Genomic DNA, 21,562 nt, shown 5'->3' on the forward strand with positions numbered 1-21,562 from the left:
ACTTGACAGTGAGATTAGAATGGACAGTGAGATTAGACTGGACAGTGAGATTAGACTGGACAGTGAGATTAGAATGGACAGTGAGATTAGTCTAGACAGTGAGATTAGACTGGACAGTGAGATTGGACTGGACAGTGAGATTAGATTGGACAGTGAGATTGGAGTGGAGACTGAGATTATACTGGACAGTGAGATTAGGCTGGACAGTGGGATTAGAATAGACAGTGAGATTAGACTGGACAGTGAGATTAGAATGGACGGTGAGATTAGACTGGACAGTGAGATTAGAATGGACGGTGAGATTAGACTGGACAGTGAGATTAGAATGGACGGTGAGATTAGACTGGACAGTGAGATTAGAATGGACAGTGAGATTAGTCTGGACAGTGAGATTAGACTGGACAGTGAGATTGGACTGGACGGTGAGATTAGACTGGACAGTGAGATTAGAATGGTCGGTGAGATTAGACTGGACAGTGAGATTAGAATGGACGGTGAGATTAGACTGGACAGTGAGATTAGAATGGACGGTGAGATTAGACTGGACAGTGAGATTAGAATGGACAGTGAGATTAGTCTGGACAGTGAGATTAGACTGGACGGTGAGATTGGACTGGACGGTGAGATTAGACTGGACAGTGAGATTAGATTGGACATTGAGATTAGAGTGGAGACTGAGATTATACTGGACAGTGAGATTAGGCTGGACAGTGGGATTTGAATAGACAGTGAGATTAGACTGGACAGTGAGATTAGAATGGACGGTGAGATTGGACTGGACAGTGAGATTAGAATGGACAGTGAGATTAGTCTGGACAGTGATATTAGACTGGACAGTGTGATTAGACTGGACAGTGAGATTAGACTGGACAGTGCGATTAGTCTGGACAGTGAGATTAGTCTGGACAGTGAGATTAGACTGGACAGTGAGATTGGACTGGACAGTGAGATTAGATTGGACAGTGAGATTGGAGTGGAGACTGAGATTATACTGGACAGTGAGATAAGACTGGACAGTGAGATTAGAATGGACAGTGAGATTAGACTGGACAGTGAGACTAGAATGGACAATGAGATTAGACTAGACAGTGAGATTAGACTGGACAGTGTGATTAGACTGGACAGTGAGATTAATCTGGACAGTGAGATTAGACTGGACAGTGAGATTGGACTGGACAGTGAGATTAGATTGGACAGTGAGATTGGAGTGGAGACTGAGATTATACTGGACAGTGTGATGAGACTGGACAGTGAGATTAGACTGGACAGTGAGATTGGACTGGGCAGTGAGATTAGAATGGACAGTGAGATTAGACTTGACAGTGAGATTAGACTGGACAGTGAGATTGGACTGGGCAGTGGGATTAGAATAGACAGTGAGATTAGACTGGACAGTGAGATTAGACTGGACAGTGAGATTGGACTGGGCAGTGAGATTAGAATGGACAGTGAGATTAGACTTGACAGTGAGATTAGACTGGACAGTGAGATTAGACTGGACAGTGAGATTAGACTGGACAGTGAGATAAGACTGGACAGTGAGATTAGACTGGACAGTGAGATTAGAATGGACAGTGAGATTAGACTGGACAGTGAGATTAGACTGGACAGTGAGATTAGACTTGACAGTGAGATTAGAATGGACAGTGAGATTAGTCTGGACAGTGAGATTAGAATGGACAGTGAGATTAGACTGGACAGTGAGATTAGAATGGACAGTGAGATTAGACTGGACAGTGAGATTAGACTGGACAGTGAGATTAGACGGGACAGCGTGATTTGAGCGGACAGTGAGATTAGACAGGACAGTGAGATTAGACTGGACAGTGAGATTAGACGGGATAGTGTGATTAGACAGGACAGTGAGATTAGACTGGACAGTGAGATTAGAATGGACAGTGTGATTAGAGTGGACAGTGAGATTAGACAGGACAGTGAGATTAGAATGGACGGTGAGATTAGACTGGACAGTGAGATTAGAATGGACAGTGAGATTATACTGGACAGTGAGATTAGACGGGACAGCGTGATTAGAGTGGACAGTGAGATTAGACAGGACAGTGAGATTAGAATGGACGGTGAGATTAGAGGGGACAGTGAGATTAGAATGGACAGTGAGATTATACTGGACAGTGAGATTAGACTGGATGGTGAGATTAGACTGGACCGTGTGATTAGACTGGACAGTGTGATTAGGCTGGACGATGAGATTAGATTGGACGGTGAGATTAGACTGGACAGTGAGATTAGACTGAATGGTGAGAGTAGACTCGACACTGAGATTAGACTGGACAGTGAGATTAGACTTGACAGTGAGATTAGAATGGACAGTGAGATTAGACTGGACAGTGAGATTAGACTGGACAGTGAGATTAGAATGGACAGTGAGATTAGTCTAGACAGTGAGATTAGACTGGACAGTGAGATTGGACTGGACAGTGAGATTAGATTGGACAGTGAGATTGGAGTGGAGACTGAGATTATACTGGACAGTGAGATTAGGCTGGACAGTGGGATTAGAATAGACAGTGAGATTAGACTGGACAGTGAGATTAGAATGGACGGTGAGATTAGACTGGACAGTGAGATTAGAATGGACGGTGAGATTAGACTGGACAGTGAGATTAGAATGGACGGTGAGATTAGACTGGACAGTGAGATTAGAATGGACAGTGAGATTAGTCTGGACAGTGAGATTAGACTGGACAGTGAGATTGGACTGGACGGTGAGATTAGAGTGGACAGTGAGATTAGAATGGACGGTGAGATTAGACTGGACAGTGAGATTAGAATGGACGGTGAGATTAGACTGGACAGTGAGATTAGAATGGGCGGTGAGATTAGACTGGACAGTGAGATTAGAATGGACAGTGAGATTAGTCTGGACAGTGAGATTAGACTGGACGGTGAGATTGGACTGGACGGTGAGATTAGACTGGACAGTGAGATTAGATTGGACAGTGAGATTAGAGTGGAGACTGAGATTATACTGGACAGTGAGATTAGGCTGGACAGTGGGATTTGAATAGACAGTGAGATTACACTGGACAGTGAGATTAGAATGGACGGTGAGATTAGACTGGACAGTGAGATTAGAATGGACAGTGAGATTAGTCTGGACAGTGATATTAGACTGGACAGTGTGCTTAGACTGGACAGTGAGATTAGACTGGACAGTGCGATTAGTCTGGACAGTGAGATTAGTCTGGACAGTGAGATTAGACTGGACAGTGAGATTGGACTGGACAGTGAGATTAGATTGGACAGTGAGATTGGAGTGGAGACTGAGATTATACTGGACAGTGAGATAAGACTGGACAGTGAGATTAGAATGGACAGTGAGATTAGACTGGACAGTGAGACTAGAATGGACAATGAGATTAGACTAGACAGTGAGATTAGACTGGACAGTGTGATTAGACTGGACAGTGAGATTAATCTGGACAGTGAGATTAGACTGGACAGTGAGATTGGACTGGACAGTGAGATTAGATTGGACAGTGAGATTGGAGTGGAGACTGAGATTATACTGGACAGTGTGATAAGACTGGACAGTGAGATTAGGCTGGACAGTGAGATTGGACTGGGCAGTGAGATTAGAATGGACAGTGAGATTAGACTTGACAGTGAGATTAGACTGGACAGTGAGATTGGACTGGGCAGTGGGATTAGAATAGACAGTGAGATTAGACTGGACAGTGAGATTAGACTGGACAGTGAGATTGGACTGGGCAGTGAGATTAGAATGGACAGTGAGATTAGACTTGACAGTGAGATTAGACTGGACAGTGAGATTAGACTGGACAGTGAGATTAGACTGGACAGTGAGATAAGACTGGACAGTGAGATTAGACTGGACAGTGAGATTAGAATGGACAGTGAGATTAGACTGGACAGTGAGATTAGACTGGACAGTGAGATTAGACTTGACAGTGAGATTAGAATGGACAGTGAGATTAGTCTGGACAGTGAGATTAGAATGGACAGTGAGATTAGACTGGACAGTGAGATTAGTCTGGACAGTGAGATTAGACTGGACAGTGTGATTAGACTGGACAGTGTGATTAGACTGGACAGTGAGATTAGACTGGACAGTGAGATTAGACTTGACAGTGAGATAAGACTGGACAGTGAGATTAGAATGGACAGTGAGATTAGACTGGACAGTGAGATTAGACTGGACAGTGTGATTAGACTGGACAGTGAGATTAGACTTGACAGTGAGATTAGAATGGACAGTGAGATTAATCTGGACAGTGAGATTAGACTGGACAGTGAGATTAGACTGGACAGTGAGATTAGAATGGACAGTGAGATTAGACTGGACGGTGAGATTAGAATGGACAGTGAGATTAGACTGGACAGTGAGATTAGACTTGACAGTGAGATTAGAATGGACAGTGAGATTAGTCTGGACAGTGAGATTAGACAGGACAGTGAGAGTAGACTGGACAGTGAGATTAGACGGGACAGTGAGATTAGACTGGACGGTGAGATTAGAATGGACAGTGAGATTAGACTGGACAGTGAGATTAGACTTGACAGTGAGATTAGAATGGACAGTGAGATTAGACTGGACAGTGAGATTAGACAGGACAGTGAGATTAGAATGGACAGTGAGATTAGACAGGACAGTGAGATTAGAATGGACAGTGAGATTAGACTGGACAGTGAGATTAGACTGGACAGTGTGATTAGAATGGACAGTGAGATTAGTCTGGACAGTGAGATTAGACTGGACAGTGTGATTAGAATGGACAGTGAGATTAGATTGGACAGTGAGATTATACTGGACAGTGAGATTAGTCTGGACAGTGAGATTAGACTGGACAGTATGATTAGAATGGACAGTGAGATTAGATTGGACAGTGAGATTAGACTGGACAGTGAGATTAGACGGGACAGAGTGATTAGACAGGACAGTGAGATTAGACTTGACAGTGAGATTAGAATGGACAGTGAGATTAGTCTGGACAGTGAGATTAGACTGGACAGTGAGATTAGACGGGACGGTGAGATTAGAATGGACCGTGTGATTAGACTGGACAGTGTGATTAGACAGGACGGTGAGATTAGACTTGACAGTGAGATTAGACTGGACAGTGTGATTAGAATGGACAGTGAGATTAGTCTGGACAGTGAGATTAGACTGGACAGTGTGATTAGACGGGACAGTGAGATTAGTCTGGACAGTGAGATTAGACTGGACAGTGTGATTAGAATGGACAGTGAGATTAGTCTGGACAGTGAGATTAGACTGGACAGTGTGATTAGACAGGACAGTGAGATAAGACTGGACAGTGAGATTAGAATGGACAGTGAGAGTAGACTGGACAGTGAGATTAGACTGGACAGTGAGATTAGACTGGACAGTGAGATTAGACGGGACAGTGTGATTAGACAGGACAGTGAGATTAGACTGGACAGTGAGATTAGACTGGACAGTGAGATTAGACTGGACAGTGAGATTAGACTGGACAGTGAGATTAGACTGGACAGTGAGATTAGACTGGACAGTGTGATTAGACTGGACAGTGAGATTAGACTGGACAGTGAGATTAGAATGGTCAGTGTGATTAGACTGGACAGTGAGATTAGACAGGACAGTGTGATTAGACAGGACAGTGAGATTAGACTGGACAGTGAGATTAGACTGGACAGTGAGATTAGAATGGACAGTGAGAGTAGACTGGACAGTGAGATTAGACTGGACAGTGAGATTAGACTGGACAGTGAGATTAGACGGGACAGTGTGATTAGACAGGACAGTGAGATTAGACTGGACAGTGTGATTAGACAGGACAGTGAGATTAGACAGGACAGTGAGATTAGACTGGACTGTGAGATTAGACTGGACACTGTGATTAGACTGGAAAGTGAGATTAGAATGGACAGTGAGATTAGACTGGACAGTGAGATTAGACGGGACAGTGTGATTAGACTGGACAGTGAGATTAGACTGGACACTGTGATTAGACTGGAAAGTGAGATTAGAATGGACAGTGAGATTAGACTGGACAGTGAGATTAGACGGGACAGTGTGATTAGACTGGACTGTGAGATTAGAATGGACGGTGAGATTAGTCTGGACAGTGAGATTAGAATGGACAGTGAGATTAGAATGGACAGTGTGATTAGACAGGACAGTGAGATAAGACTGGACAGTGAGATTAGAATGGACAGTGAGATTAGACTGGACAGTGAGATTAGAATGGACAGTGAGATTAGAATGGACAGTGTGATTAGACAGGACAGTGAGATAAAACTGGACAGTGAGATTAGAATGGACAGTGAGATTAGACTGGACAGTGAGATTAGAATAGACAGTGAGATAAGACTGGACAGTGAGATTAGACAGGACAGTGAGATTAGACTGGACTGTGAGATTAGAATGGACGGTGAGATTAGTCTGGACAGTGAGATTAGAATGGACTGTGAGATTAGAATGGACGGTGAGATTAGTCTGGACAGTGAGATTAGAATGGACAGTGAGATTAGAATGGACAGTGTGATTAGACAGGACAGTGAGATAAGACTGGACAGTGAGATTAGAATGGACAGTGAGATTAGAATGGACAGTGTGATTAGACAGGACGGTGAGATTAGACTTGACAGTGAGATTAGACTGGACAGTGAGATTAGAATGGACGGTGAGATTAGTCTGGACAGTGAGATTAGAATGGACAGTGAGATTAGAATGGACAGTGTGATTAGACAGGACAGTGAGATAAGACTGGACAGTGAGATTAAAATGGACAGTGAGATTAGAATGGACGGTGAGATTAGTCTGGACAGTGAGATTAGAATGGACAGTGAGATTAGAATGGACAGTGAGATTAGACAGGACAGTGAGATTAGTCTGGACAGTGAGATTAGACAGGACAGTGAGATTAGACTGGACTGTGAGATTAGAATGGACGGTGAGATTAGTCTGGACAGTGAGATTAGAATGGACAGTGAGATTAGAATGGACAGTGTGATTAGACAGGACAGTGAGATAAGACTGGACAGTGAGATTAGAATGGACAGTGAGATTAGACTGGACAGTGAGATTAGAATAGACAGTGAGATTAGACTGGACAATGAGATTAGACTGGACAGTGAGATTAGACAGGACAGTGAGATTAGTCTGGACAGTGAGATTAGACTGGACAGTGTGATTAGACTGGACAGTGTGATTAGAATGGACAGTGAGATTAGTCTGGACAGTGAGATTAGACAGGACAGTGAGATTAGAATAGACAGTGAGATAAGACTGGACAGTGAGACTAGAATGGACAGTGAGATTAGACAGGATAGTGAGATTAGACTGGACAGTGAGATTAGACTGGACAGTGAGATTAGACAGGACAGTGAGATTAGACAGGACAGTGAGATTAGAATAGACAGTGAGATTAGACAGGACAGTGAGATTAGTCTGGACAGTGAGATTAGACTGGACAGTGTGATTAGACTGGACAGTGTGATTAGACTGGACAGTGAGATTAGACTGGACGGTGAGATTAGACAGGACAGTGAGATTAGAATGGACAGTGAGATTAGACTGGACAGTGAGATTAGACTGGACAGTGAGATTAGACTGGACAGTGTGATTAGACGGGACAGTGTGATTAGAGCGGACAGTGAGATTAGACAGGACAGTGAGATTAGAATGGACAGTGAGATTAGACTGGACAGTGAGATTAGACTGGACAGTGAGATTAGACAGGACAGTGAGATTAGACAGGACAGTGAGATTAGAATGGACAGTGAGATTAGACTGGACAGTGAGATTAGAGCGGACAGTGAGATTAGACAGGACAGTGAGATTAGACTGGACAGTGTGATTAGACTGGACAGTGAGATTAGACGGGACAGTGAGATTAGACAGGACAGTGAGATTAGACAGGACAGTGAGATTAGTCTGGACAGTGAGATTAGACTGGACAGTGAGATTAGACGGGACAGTGAGATTAGACAGGACAGTGAGATTAGAGCGGACAGTGTGATTAGACAGGACAGTGAGATTAGTCTGGACAGTGAGATTAGACTGGACAGTGAGATTAGAATGGACAGTGAGATTAGTCTGGACAGTGAGATTAGACGGGACAGTGAGATTAGACGGGACAGTGTGATTAGAGCGGAGAGTAAGATTAGACAGGACAGTGAGATTAGAATGGACGGTGAGATTAGACTGGACAGTGAGATTAGACTGGACAGTGAGATTAGACGGGACAGTGAGATTAGTCTGGACAGTGAGATTAGACGGGACAGTGAGATTAGACGGGACAGTGTGATTAGAGCGGACAGTAAGATTAGACAGGACAGTGAGATTAGAATGGACGGTGAGATTAGACTGGACAGTGAGATTAGTCTGGACAGTGAGATTAGACGGGACAGTGAGATTAGACGGGACAGTGTGATTAGAGCGGACAGTAAGATTAGACAGGACAGTGAGATTAGAATGGACGGTGAGATTAGACTAGACAGTGAGATTAGAATGGACAGTGAGATAATACTGGACAGTGAGATTAGACTGGATGGTGAGATTAGAGCGGACAGTGAGATTAGACTGGAAAGTGAGATTAGACAGGACAGTGAGATCAGACGGGACAGTGTGATTAGAGCGGACAGTAAGATTAGACAGGACAGTGAGATTAGAATGGACAGTGAGATTAGTCTGGACAGTGAGATTAGACGGGACAGTGTGATTAGAGCGGACAGTAAGATTAGACAGGACAGTGAGATTAGAATGGACGGTGAGATTAGACTGGACAGTGAGATTAGACTGGACAGTGAGATTAGACAGGACAGTGAGATTAGTCTGGACAGTGAGATTAGACGGGACAGTGAGATTAGATTGGACAGTGAGATTAGACTGGAAAGTGAGATTAGACAGGACAGTGAGATTAGACGGGACAGTGTGATTAGAGCGGACAGTAAGATTAGACAGGACAGTGAGATTAGAATGGACGGTGAGATTAGACTGGACAGTGAGATTAGAATGGACAGTGAGATTATACTGGACAGTGAGATTTGACTGGATGGTGAGATTAGAGCGGACAGTGAGATTAGACTGGAAAGTGAGATTAGACAGGACAGTGAGATTAGACGGGACAGTGTGATTAGAGCGGACAGTAAGATTAGACAGGACAGTGAGATTAGAATGGACGGTGAGATTAGAATGGACAGTGAGATTAGTCTGGACAGTGAGATTAGACGGGACAGTGTGATTAGAGCGGACAGTAAGATTAGACAGGACAGTGAGATTAGAATGGACGGTGAGATTAGACTGGACAGTGAGATTATACTGGACAGTGAGATTAGACTGGACAGTGAGATTAGAGCGGACAGTGAGATTAGACTGGAAAGTGAGATTAGACAGGATAGTGAGATTAGACGGGACAGTGTGATTAGAGCGGACAGTAAGATTAGACAGGACAGTGAGATTAGAATGGACGGTGAGATTAGACTGGACAGTGAGATTAGAATGGACAGTGAGATTATACTGGACAGTGAGATTAGACTGGACAGTGAGATTAGAATGGACAGTGAGATTAGACTGGACCGTGTGATTTGACTGGACAGTGAGATTAGACTGGACCGTGTGATTAGACTGGAACATGAGATTAGACTGGACTGTGAGATTAGACGGGACAGTGTGATTAGACAGGACAGTGAGATTAGAATGGACAGTGAGATTAGAATGGACAGTGAGATTAGAATGGACAGTGAGAGTAGACTGGACAGTGAGATTAGAATGGACAGTGAGATTAGTCTGGACAGTGAGATTAGACTGGACAGTGAGACTAGAATGGACAGTGAGATTAGAATAGACAGTGAGATTAGACAGGACAGTGAGATTAGTCTGGACAGTGAGATTAGACAGGACAGTGAGAGTAGACTGGACAGTGAGATTAGACTGGACAGTGAGATTAGAATGGACAGTGTGATTAGACTGGACAGTGAGATTAGACTGGACGGTGAGATTAGACTGGACAGTGAGATTAGACTGGACAGTGAGATTAGACTGGACGGTGAGATTAGTCTGGACAGTGAGATTAGACTGGACAGTGTGATTAGACTGGACAGTGTGATTAGACTGGACAGTGAGATTAGACTGGACAGTGAGATTAGACTGGACGGTGATATTAGACTGGACAGTGAGATTAGACTGGACAGTGAGATTAGACTGGACGGTGAGATTAGTCTGGACAGTGAGAGTAGAATGGACAGTGTGATTAGACTGGACAGTGAGATTAGACTGGACGGTGAGATTAGACTGGACAGTGAGATTAGACTGGACAGTGAGATTAGACTGGACGGTGAGATTAGTCTGGACAGTGAGATTAGACTGGACAGTGTGATTAGACTGGACAGTGTGATTAGACTGGACAGTGAGATTAGACTGGACGGTGAGATTAGACAGGACAGTGAGATTAGACTGGACAGTGTGATTAGAGCGGACAGTGAGATTAGACTGGAAAGTGAGATTAGACAGGACAGTGAGATTAGACTGGACAGTGTGATTAGACTGGACAGTGTGATTAGACTGGACAGTGTGATTAGAGCGGACAGTGAGATTAGACTGGAAAGTGAGATTAGACAGGACAGTGAGATTAGACGGGACAGTGTGATTAGAGCGGACGGTGAGATTAGACTGGACAGTGAGATTAGACTGGACAGTGTGATTAGACTGGACAGTGTGATTAGAGCGGACAGTGAGATTAGACTGGAAAGTGAGATTAGACAGGACAGTGAGATTAGACGGTACAGTGTGATTAGAGCGGACAGTGAGATTAGACTGGAAAGTGAGATTAGACAGGACAGTGAGATTAGACTGGACAGTGTGATTAGACTGGACAGTGTGATTAGAGCGGACAGTGAGATTAGACTGGAAAGTGAGATTAGACAGGACAGTGAGATTAGACGGGACAGTGTGATTAGAGCGCACGGTGAGATTAGACAGAACAGTGAGATTAGACAGGACAGTGAGATTAGAATGGACGGTGAGATTAGACTGGACAGTGAGATTAGAATGGACAGTGAGATTATACTGGACAGTGAGATTAGACTGGACAGTGAGATTAGACTGGACCGTGTGATTAGACTGGACAGTGAGATTAGACTGGACTGTGTGATTAGACTGGACAGTGAGATTAGACTGGACCGTGTGATTAGACTGGACAGTGAGATTAGACTGGACCGTGTGATTAGACTGGACAGTGTGATTAGACTGGAAGATGAGATTAGACTGGACTGTGAGATTAGACGGGACAGTGTGATTAGACAGGACAGTGAGATTAGACTGGACAGTGAGATTAGACGGGACAGCGTGATTAGAGCGGACAGTGAGATTAGAATGGACAGTGAGATTAGAATGGACGGTGAGATTAGACTGGACAGTGAGATTAGAATGGACAGTGAGATTATACTGGACAGTGAGATTAGACTGGACAGTGAGATTAGACTGGACCGTGTGATTAGACTGGACAGTGAGATTAGACTGGACTGTGTGATTAGACTGGACAGTGAGATTAGACTGGACCGTGTGATTAGACTGGACAGTGAGATTAGACTGGACCGTGTGATTAGACTGGACAGTGTGATTAGACTGGAAGATGAGATTAGACTGGACTGTGAGATTAGACGGGACAGTGTGATTAGACAGGACAGTGAGATTAGACTGGACAGTGAGATTAGACGGGACAGCGTGATTAGAGCGGACAGTGAGATTAGACAGGACAGTGAGATTAGAATGGACGGTGAGATTAGACTGGATGGTGAGATTAGACTGGACAGTGTGATTAGACTGGACAGTGTGATTAGACTGGACAGTGAGATTAGAATGGACAGTGAGATTATACTGGACAGTGAGATTAGACTGGACCGTGAGATTAGAATGGACAGTGAGATTAGAATGGACAGTGAGATTAGAATGGACGGTGAGATTAGACTGGACAGTGAGATTAGAATGGACAGTGAGATTATACTGGACTGTGAGATTAGACTGGATGGTGAGATTAGACTGGACCGTGTGATTAGAATGGACGGTGAGATTAGAATGGACGGTGAGATTAGAATGGACAGTGAGATTAGAATGGACGGTGAGATTAGACTGGACAGTGAGATTAGACAGGACAGTGAGATTAAACTGGACAGTGAGATTAGACTGGACCGTGTGATTAGACTGGACAGTGAGATTATACTGGACAGTGAGATTAGACTGGATGGTGAGATTAGACTGGACCGTGTGATTAGAATGGACGGTGAGATTAGAATGGACGGTGAGATAAGAATGGACAGTGAGATTAGAATGGACGGTGAGATTAGTCAGGACAGTGAGATTAGACTGGACAGTGAGATTAGACTGGACAGTGTGATTAGACTGGACAGTGTGATTAGACTGGACAGTGAGATTAGACTGGACAGTGAGATTAGACTGGACGGTGAGATTAGACTGGACAGTGATATTAGACTGGACAGTGAGATTAGACTGGACGGTGAGATTAGTCTGGACAGTGAGAGTAGAATGGACAGTGTGATTAGACTGGACAGTGAGATTAGACTGGACGGTGAGATTAGACTGGACAGTGAGATTAGACTGGACAGTGAGATTAGACTGGACGGTGAGATTAGTCTGGACAGTGAGATTAGACTGGACAGTGTGAGTAGACTGGACAGTGTGATTAGACTGGACAGTGAGATTAGACTGGACGGTGAGATTAGACAGGACAGTGAGATTAGACTGGACAGTGTGATTAGAGCGGACAGTGAGATTAGACTGGAAAGTGAGATTAGACAGGACAGTGAGATTAGACGGGACAGTGTGATTAGACTGGACAGTGTGATTAGACTGGACAGTGTGATTAGACTGGACAGTGTGATTAGAGCGGACAGTGAGATTAGACTGGAAAGTGAGATTAGACAGGACAGTGAGATTAGAATGGACGGTGAGATTAGAATGGACAGTGAGATTAGTCTGGACAGTGAGATTAGACGGGACAGTGTGATTAGAGCGGACAGTAAGATTAGACAGGACAGTGAGATTAGAATGGACGGTGAGATTAGACTGGACAGTGAGATTATACTGGACAGTGAGATTAGACTGGACAGTGAGATTAGAGCGGACAGTGAGATTAGACTGGAAAGTGAGATTAGACAGGACAGTGAGATTAGACGGGACAGTGTGATTAGAGCGGACAGTAAGATTAGACAGGACAGTGAGATTAGAATGGACGGTGAGATTAGACTGGACAGTGAGATTAGAATGGACAGTGAGATTATACTGGACAGTGAGATTAGACTGGACAGTGAGATTAGAATGGACAGTGAGATTAGACTGGACCGTGTGATTAGACTGGACAGTGAGATTAGACTGGAACGTGTGATTAGACTGGAAGATGAGATTAGACTGGACTGTGAGATTAGACGGGACAGTGTGATTAGACAGGACAGTGAGATTAGAATGGACAGTGAGATTAGAATGGACAGTGAGATTAGAATGGACAGTGAGAGTAGACTGGACAGTGAGATTAGAATGGACAGTGAGATTAGTCTGGACAGTGAGATTAGACTGGACAGTGAGACTAGAATGGACAGTGAGATTAGAATAGACAGTGAGATTAGACAGGACAGTGAGATTAGTCTGGACAGTGAGATTAGACAGGACAGTGAGAGTAGACTGGACAGTGAGATTAGACTGGACAGTGAGATTAGAATGGACAGTGTGATTAGACTGGACAGTGAGATTAGACTGGACGGTGAGATTAGACTGGACAGTGAGATTAGACTGGACAGTGAGATTAGACTGGACGGTGAGATTAGTCTGGACAGTGAGATTAGACTGGACAGTGTGATTAGACTGGACAGTGTGATTAGACTGGACAGTGAGATTAGACTGCACAGTGAGATTAGACTGGACGGTGAGATTAGACTGGACAGTGAGATTAGACTGGACAGTGAGATTAGACTGGACGGTGAGATTAGTCTGGACAGTGAGAGTAGAATGGACAGTGTGATTAGACTGGACAGTGAGATTAGACTGGACGGTGAGATTAGACTGGACAGTGAGATTAGACTGGACAGTGAGATTAGACTGGACGGTGAGATTAGTCTGGACAGTGAGATTAGACTGGACTGTGTGATTAGACTGGACAGTGTGATTAGACTGGACAGTGAGATTAGACTGGACGGTGAGATTAGACAGGACAGTGAGATTAGACTGGACAGTGTGATTAGAGCGGACAGTGAGATTAGACTGGAAAGTGAGATTAGACAGGACAGTGAGATTAGACGGGACAGTGTGATTAGACTGGACAGTGTGATTAGACTGGACAGTGTGATTAGACTGGACAGTGTGATTAGAGCGGACAGTGAGATTAGACTGGAAAGTGAGATTAGACAGGACAGTGAGATTAGACGGGACAGTGTGATTAGAGCGGACGGTGAGATTAGACTGGACAGTGAGATTAGACTGGACAGTGTGATTAGACTGGACAGTGTGATTAGAGCGGACAGTGAGATTAGACTGGAAAGTGAGATTAGACAGGACAGTGAGATTAGACGGGACAGTGTGATTAGAGCGGACAGTGAGATTAGACTGGAAAGTGAGATTAGACAGGACAGTGAGATTAGACTGGACAGGGTGATTAGACTGGACAGTGTGATTAGAGCGGACAGTGAGATTAGACTGGAAAGTGAGATTAGACAGGACAGTGAGATTAGACGGGACAGTGTGATTAGAGCGGACGGTGAGATTAGACAGGACAGTGAGATTAGACAGGACAGTGAGATTAGAATGGACGGTGAGATTAGACTGGACAGTGAGATTAGAATGGACAGTGAGATTATACTGGACAGTGAGATTAGACTGGACAGTGAGATTAGACTGGACCGTGTGATTAGACTGGACAGTGAGATTAGACTGGACCGTGTGATTAGACTGTACAGTGAGATTAGACTGGACCGTGTGATTAGACTGGACAGTGAGATTAGACTGGACCGTGTGATTAGACTGGACAGTGTGATTAGACTGGAAGATGAGATTAGACTGGACTGTGAGATTAGACGGGACAGTGTGATTAGACAGGACAGTGAGATTAGACTGGACAGTGAGATTAGATGGGACAGCGTGATTAGAGCGGACAGTGAGATTAGACAGGAGAGTGAGATTAGAATGGACGGTGAGATTAGACTGGATGGTGAGATTAGACTGGACAGTGTGATTAGACTGGACAGTGTGATTAGACTGGACAGTGAGATTAGAATGGACAGTGAGATTATACTGGACAGTGAGATTAGACTGGACCGTGTGATTAGAATGGACGGTGAGATTAGAATGGACAGTGAGATTAGAATGGACAGTGAGATTAGAATGGACGGTGAGATTAGACTGGACAGTGAGATTAGAATGGACAGTGAGATTATACTGGACTGTGAGATTAGACTGGATGGTGAGATTAGACTGGACCGTGTGATTAGAATGGACGGTGAGATTAGAATGGACGGTGAGATTAGAATGGACAGTGAGATTAGAATGGACAGTGAGATTAGAATGGACAGTGAGATTATACTGGACAGTGAGATTAGACTGGATGGTGAGATTAGACTGGACCGTGTGATTAGAATGGACGGTGAGATTAGAATGGACGGTGAGATTAGAATGTTCAGTGAGATTAGAATGGACGGTGAGATTAGTCTGGACAGTGAGATTAGACTGGACAGTGTGATTAGACTGGACAGTGTGATTAGACTGGACAGTGAGATTAGACTGGACAGTGAGATTAGACTGGACGGTGAGATTAGACTGGACAGTGAGATTAGACTGGACAGTGAGATTAGACTGGACGGTGAGATTAGTCTGGACAGTGAGAGTAGAATGGACAGTGTGATTAGACTGGACAGTGAGATTAGACTGGACGGTGAGATTAGACTGGACAGTGAGATTAGACTGGACAGTGAGATTAGACTGGACGGTGAGATTAGTCTGGACAGTGAGATTAGACTGGACAGTGTGATTAGACTGGACAGTGTGATTAGACTGGACAGTGAGATTAGACTGGACGGTGAGATTAGACAGGACAGTGAGATTAGACTGGACAGTGTGATTAGAGCGGACAGTAAGATTAGACAGGACAGTGAGATTAGAATGGACGGTGAGATTAGACTGGACAGTGAGATTATACTGGACAGTGAGATTAGACTGGACAGTGAGATTAGAGCGGACAGTGAGATTAGACTGGAAAGTGAGATTAGACAGGACAGTGAGATTAGACGGGACAGTGTGATTAGAGCGGACAGTAATATTAGACAGGACAGTGAGATTAGAATGGACGGTGAGATTAGACTGGACAGTGAGATTAGAATGGACAGTGAGATTATACTGGACAGTGAGATCAGACTGGACAGTGAGATTAGAATGGACAGTGAGATTAGACTGGACCGTGTGATTAGACTGGACAGTGAGATTAGACTGGACCGTGTGATTAGACTGGAAGATGAGATTAGACTGGACTGTGAGATTAGACGGGACTGTGAGATTAGACGGGACAGTGTGATTAGACAGGACAGTGAGATTAGAATGGACAGTGAGATTAGAATGGACAGTGAGAGTAGACTGGACAGTGAGATTAGAATGGACAGTGAGAGTAGACTGGACAGTGAGATTAGACTGGACAGTGAGATTAGAATGGACAGTGTGATTAGACAGGACAGTGAGATTAGACTGGACGGTGAGATTAGACTGGACAGTGAGATTAGACTGGACAGTGAGATTAGACTGGACGGTGAGATTAGTCTGGACAGTGAGATTAGACTGGACAGTGTGATTAGACTGGACAGTGTGATTAGACTGGACAATGAGATTAGACTGGACAGTGAGATTAGACTGGACGGTGAGATTAGACAGGACAGTGAGATTAGACTGGACAGTGTGATTAGAGCGGACAGTAAGATTAGACAGGACAGTGAGATTAGAATGGACGGTGAGATTAGAATGGACGGTGAGATTAGACTGGACAGTGAGATTATACTGGACAGTGAGATTAGAGCGGACAGTGAGATTAGACTGGAAAGTGAGATTAGACAGGACAGTGAGATTAGACGGGACAGTGTGATTAGAGCGGACAGTAAGATTAGACAGGACAGTGAGATTAGAATGGACGGTGAGATTAGACTGGACAGTGAGATTAGAATGGACAGTGAGATTATACTGGACAGTGAGATTAGACTGGACAGTGAGATTAGAATGGACAGTGAGATTAGACTGGACCGTGTGATTAGACTGGACAGTGAGATTAGACTGGACCGTGTGATTAGACTGGAAGATGAGATTAGACTGGACTGTGAGATTAGACGGGACAGTGTGATTAGACAGGACAGTGAGATTAGAATGGACAGTGAGATTAGAATGGACAGTGAGATTAGAATGGACAGTGAGAGTAGACTGGACAGTGAGATTAGAATGGACAGTGAGATTAGTCTGGACAGTGAGATTAGACTGGACAGTGAGACTAGAATGGACAGTGAGATTAGAATAGACAGTGAGATTAGACAGGACAGTGAGATTAGTCTGGACAGTGAGATTAGACAGGACAGTGAGAGTAGACTGGACAGTGAGATTAGACTGGACAGTGAGATTAGAATGGACAGTGTGATTAGACTGGACAGTGAGATTAGACTGGACGGTGAGATTAGACTGGACAGTGAGATTAGACTGGACAGTGAGATTAGACTGGACGGTGAGATTAGTCTGGACAGTGAGATTAGACTGGACAGTGTGATTAGACTGGACAGTGTGATTAGACTGGACAGTGAGATTAGACTGGACAGTGAGATTAGACTGGATGGTGAGATTAGACTGGACAGTGAGATTAGACTGGACAGTGAGATTAGACGGGACAGTGTGATTAGACTGGACAGTGAGATTAGACTGGACACTGTGATTAGACTGGAAAGTGAGATTAGAATGGACAGTGAGATTAGACTGGACAGTGAGATTAGACGGGACAGTATGATTAGACTGGACTGTGAGATTAGAATGGACGGTGAGATTAGTCTGGACAGTGAGATTAGAATGGACAGTGAGATTAGAATGGACAGTGTGATTAGACAGGACAGTGAGATAAGACTGGACAGTGAGATTAGAATGGACAGTGAGATTAGACTGGACAGTGAGATTAGAATGGACAGTGAGATTAGAATGGACAGTGTGATTAGACAGGACAGTGAGATAAAACTGGACAGTGAGATTAGAATGGACAGTGAGATTAGACTGGACAGTGAGATTAGAATAGACAGTGAGATAAGACTGGACAGTGAGATTAGACAGGACAGTGAGATTAGACTGGACTGTGAGATTAGAATGGACGGTGAGATTAGTCTGGACAGTGAGATTAGAATGGACTGTGAGATTAGAATGGACGGTGAGATTAGTCTGGACAGTGAGATTAGAATGGACAGTGAGATTAGAATGGACAGTGTGATTAGACAGGACAGTGAGATAAGACTGGACAGTGAGATTAAAATGGACAGTGAGATTAGAATGGACGGTGAGATTAGTCTGGACAGTGAGATTAGAATGGACAGTGAGATTAGAATGGACAGTGAGATTAGACAGGACAGTGAGATTAGTCTGGACAGTGAGATTAGACAGGACAGTGAGATTAGACTGGACTGTGAGATTAGAATGGACGGTGAGATTAGTCTGGACAGTGAGATTAGAATGGACAGTGAGATTAGAATGGACAGTGTGATTAGACAGGACAGTGAGATAAGACTGGACAGTGAGATTAGAATGGACAGTGAGATTAGACTGGACAGTGAGATTAGAATAGACAGTGAGATTAGACTGGACAATGAGATTAGACTGGACAGTGAGATTAGACAGGACAGTGAGATTAGTCTGGACAGTGAGATTAGACTGGACAGTGTGATTAGACTGGACAGTGTGATTAGAATGGACAGTGAGATTAGTCTGGACAGTGAGATTAGACAGGACAGTGAGATTAGAATAGACAGTGAGATAAGACTGGACAGTGAGACTAGAATGGACAGTGAGATTAGACAGGACAGTGAGATTAGACTGGACAGTGAGATTAGACTGGACAGTGAGATTAGACAGGACAGTGAGATTAGACAGGACAGTGAGATTAGAATAGACAGTGAGATTAGACAGGACAGTGAGATTAGTCTGGACAGTGAGATTAGACTGGACAGTGTGATTAGACTGGACAGTGTGATTAGACTGGACAGTGAGATTAGACTGGACGGTGAGATTAGACAGGACAGTGAGATTAGACTGGACAGTGAGATTAGACTGGACAGTGAGATTAGACTGGACAGTGAGATTAGACTGGACAGTGTGATTAGACGGGACAGTGTGATTAGAGCGGACAGTGAGATTAGACAGGACAGTGAGATTAGAATGGACAGTGAGATTAGACTGGACAGTGAGATTAGACTGGACAGTGAGATTAGACTGGACAGTGAGATTAGACAGGACAGTGAGATTAGACAGGACAGTGAGATTAGAATGGACAGTGAGATTAGACTGGACAGTGAGATTAGAGCGGACAGTGAGATTAGACAGGACAGTGAGATTAGACTGGACAGTGTGATTAGACTGGACAGTGAGATTAGACGGGACAGTGAGATTAGACAGGACAGTGAGATTAGACAGGACAGTGAGATTAGTCTGGACAGTGAGATTAGACTGGACAGTGAGATTAGACGGGACAGTGAGATTAGACAGGACAGTGAGATTAGACTGGACAGTGAGATTAGAGCGGACAGTGTGATTAGACAGGACAGTGAGATTAGTCTGGACAGTGAGATTAGACTGGACAGTGAGATTAGAATGGACAGTGAGATTAGTCTGGACAGTGAGATTAGACGGGACAGTGAGATTAGACGGGACAGTGTGATTAGAGCGGACAGTAAGATTAGACAGGACAGTGAGATTAGAATGGACGGTGAGATTAGACTGGACAGTGAGATTAGACTGGACAGTGAGATTAGACGGGACAGTGAGATTAGTCTGGACAGTGAGATTAGACGGGACAGTGAGATTAGACGGGACAGTGTGATTAGAGCGGACAGTAAGATTAGACAGGACAGTGAGATTAGAATGGATGGTGAGATTAGACTGGACAGTGAGATTAGAATGGACAGTGAGATTAGTCTGGACAGTGAGATTAGACGGGACACTGAGATTAGACGGGACAGTGTGATTAGAGCGGACAGTAAGATTAGACAGGACAGTGAGATTAGAATGGACGGTGAGATTAGACTGGACAGTGAGATTAGAATGGACAGTGAGATTATACTGGACAGTGAGATTAGACTGGATGGTGAGATTAGAGCGGACAGTGAGATTAGACTGGAAAGTGAGATTAGACAGGACAGTGAGATTAGACTGGACAGTGTGATTAGAGCGGACAGTAAGATTAGACAGGACAGTGAGATTAGAATGGACAGTGAGATTAGTCTGGACAGTGAGATTAGACGGGACAGTGTGATTAGAGCGGACAGTAAGATTAGACAGGACAGTGAGATTAGAATGGACGGTGAGATTAGACGGGACAGTGAGATTAGAATGGACAGTGAGATTAGACGGGACAGTGAGATTAGATTGGACAGTGAGATTAGACTGGAAAGTGAGATTAGACAGGACAGTGAGATTAGACGGGACAGTGTGATTAGAGCGGACAGTAAGATTAGACAGGACAGTGAGATTAGAATGGACGGTGAGATTAGACTGGACAGTGAGATTAGAATGGACAGTGAGATTATACTGGACAGTGAGATTAGACTGGATGGTGAGATTAGAGCGGACAGTGAGATTAGACTGGAAAGTGAGATTAGACAGGACAGTGAGATTAGTCTGGACAGTGAGATTAGACTGGACAGTGAGATTAGAATGGACAGTGAGATTAGTCTGGACAGAGAGATTAGACGGGACAGTGAGATTAGACGGGACAGTGTGATTAGAGCGGACAGTAAGATTAGACAGGACAGTGAGATTAGAATGGACGGTGAGATTAGACTGGACAGTGAGATTAGACTGGACAGTGAGATTAGACGGGACAGTGAGATTAGTCTGGACAGTGAGATTAGACGGGACAGTGAGATTAGACGGGACAGTGTGATTAGAGCGGACAGTAAGATTAGACAGGACAGTGAGATTAGAATGGACGGTGAGATTAGACTGGACAGTGAGATTAGAATGGACAGTGAGATTAGTCTGGACAGTGAGATTAGACGGGACAGTGAGATTAGACGGGACAGTGTGATTAGAGCGGACAGTAAGATTAGACAGGACAGTGAGATTAGAATGGACGGTGAGATTAGACTGGACAGTGAGATTAGAATGGACAGTGAGATTATACTGGACAGTGAGATTAGACTGGATGGTGAGATTAGAGCGGACAGTGAGATTAGACTGGAAAGTGAGATTAGACAGGACAGTGAGATTAGACTGGACAGTGTGATTAGAGCGGACAGTAAGATTAGACAGGACAGTGAGATTAGAATGGACAGTGAGATTAGTCTGGACAGTGAGATTAGACGGGACAGTGTGATT

This window comes from Scyliorhinus torazame, chromosome 1, assembly GCF_047496885.1.
Source record: "Scyliorhinus torazame isolate Kashiwa2021f chromosome 1, sScyTor2.1, whole genome shotgun sequence".
Taxonomy (NCBI): domain Eukaryota; kingdom Metazoa; phylum Chordata; class Chondrichthyes; order Carcharhiniformes; family Scyliorhinidae; genus Scyliorhinus; species Scyliorhinus torazame.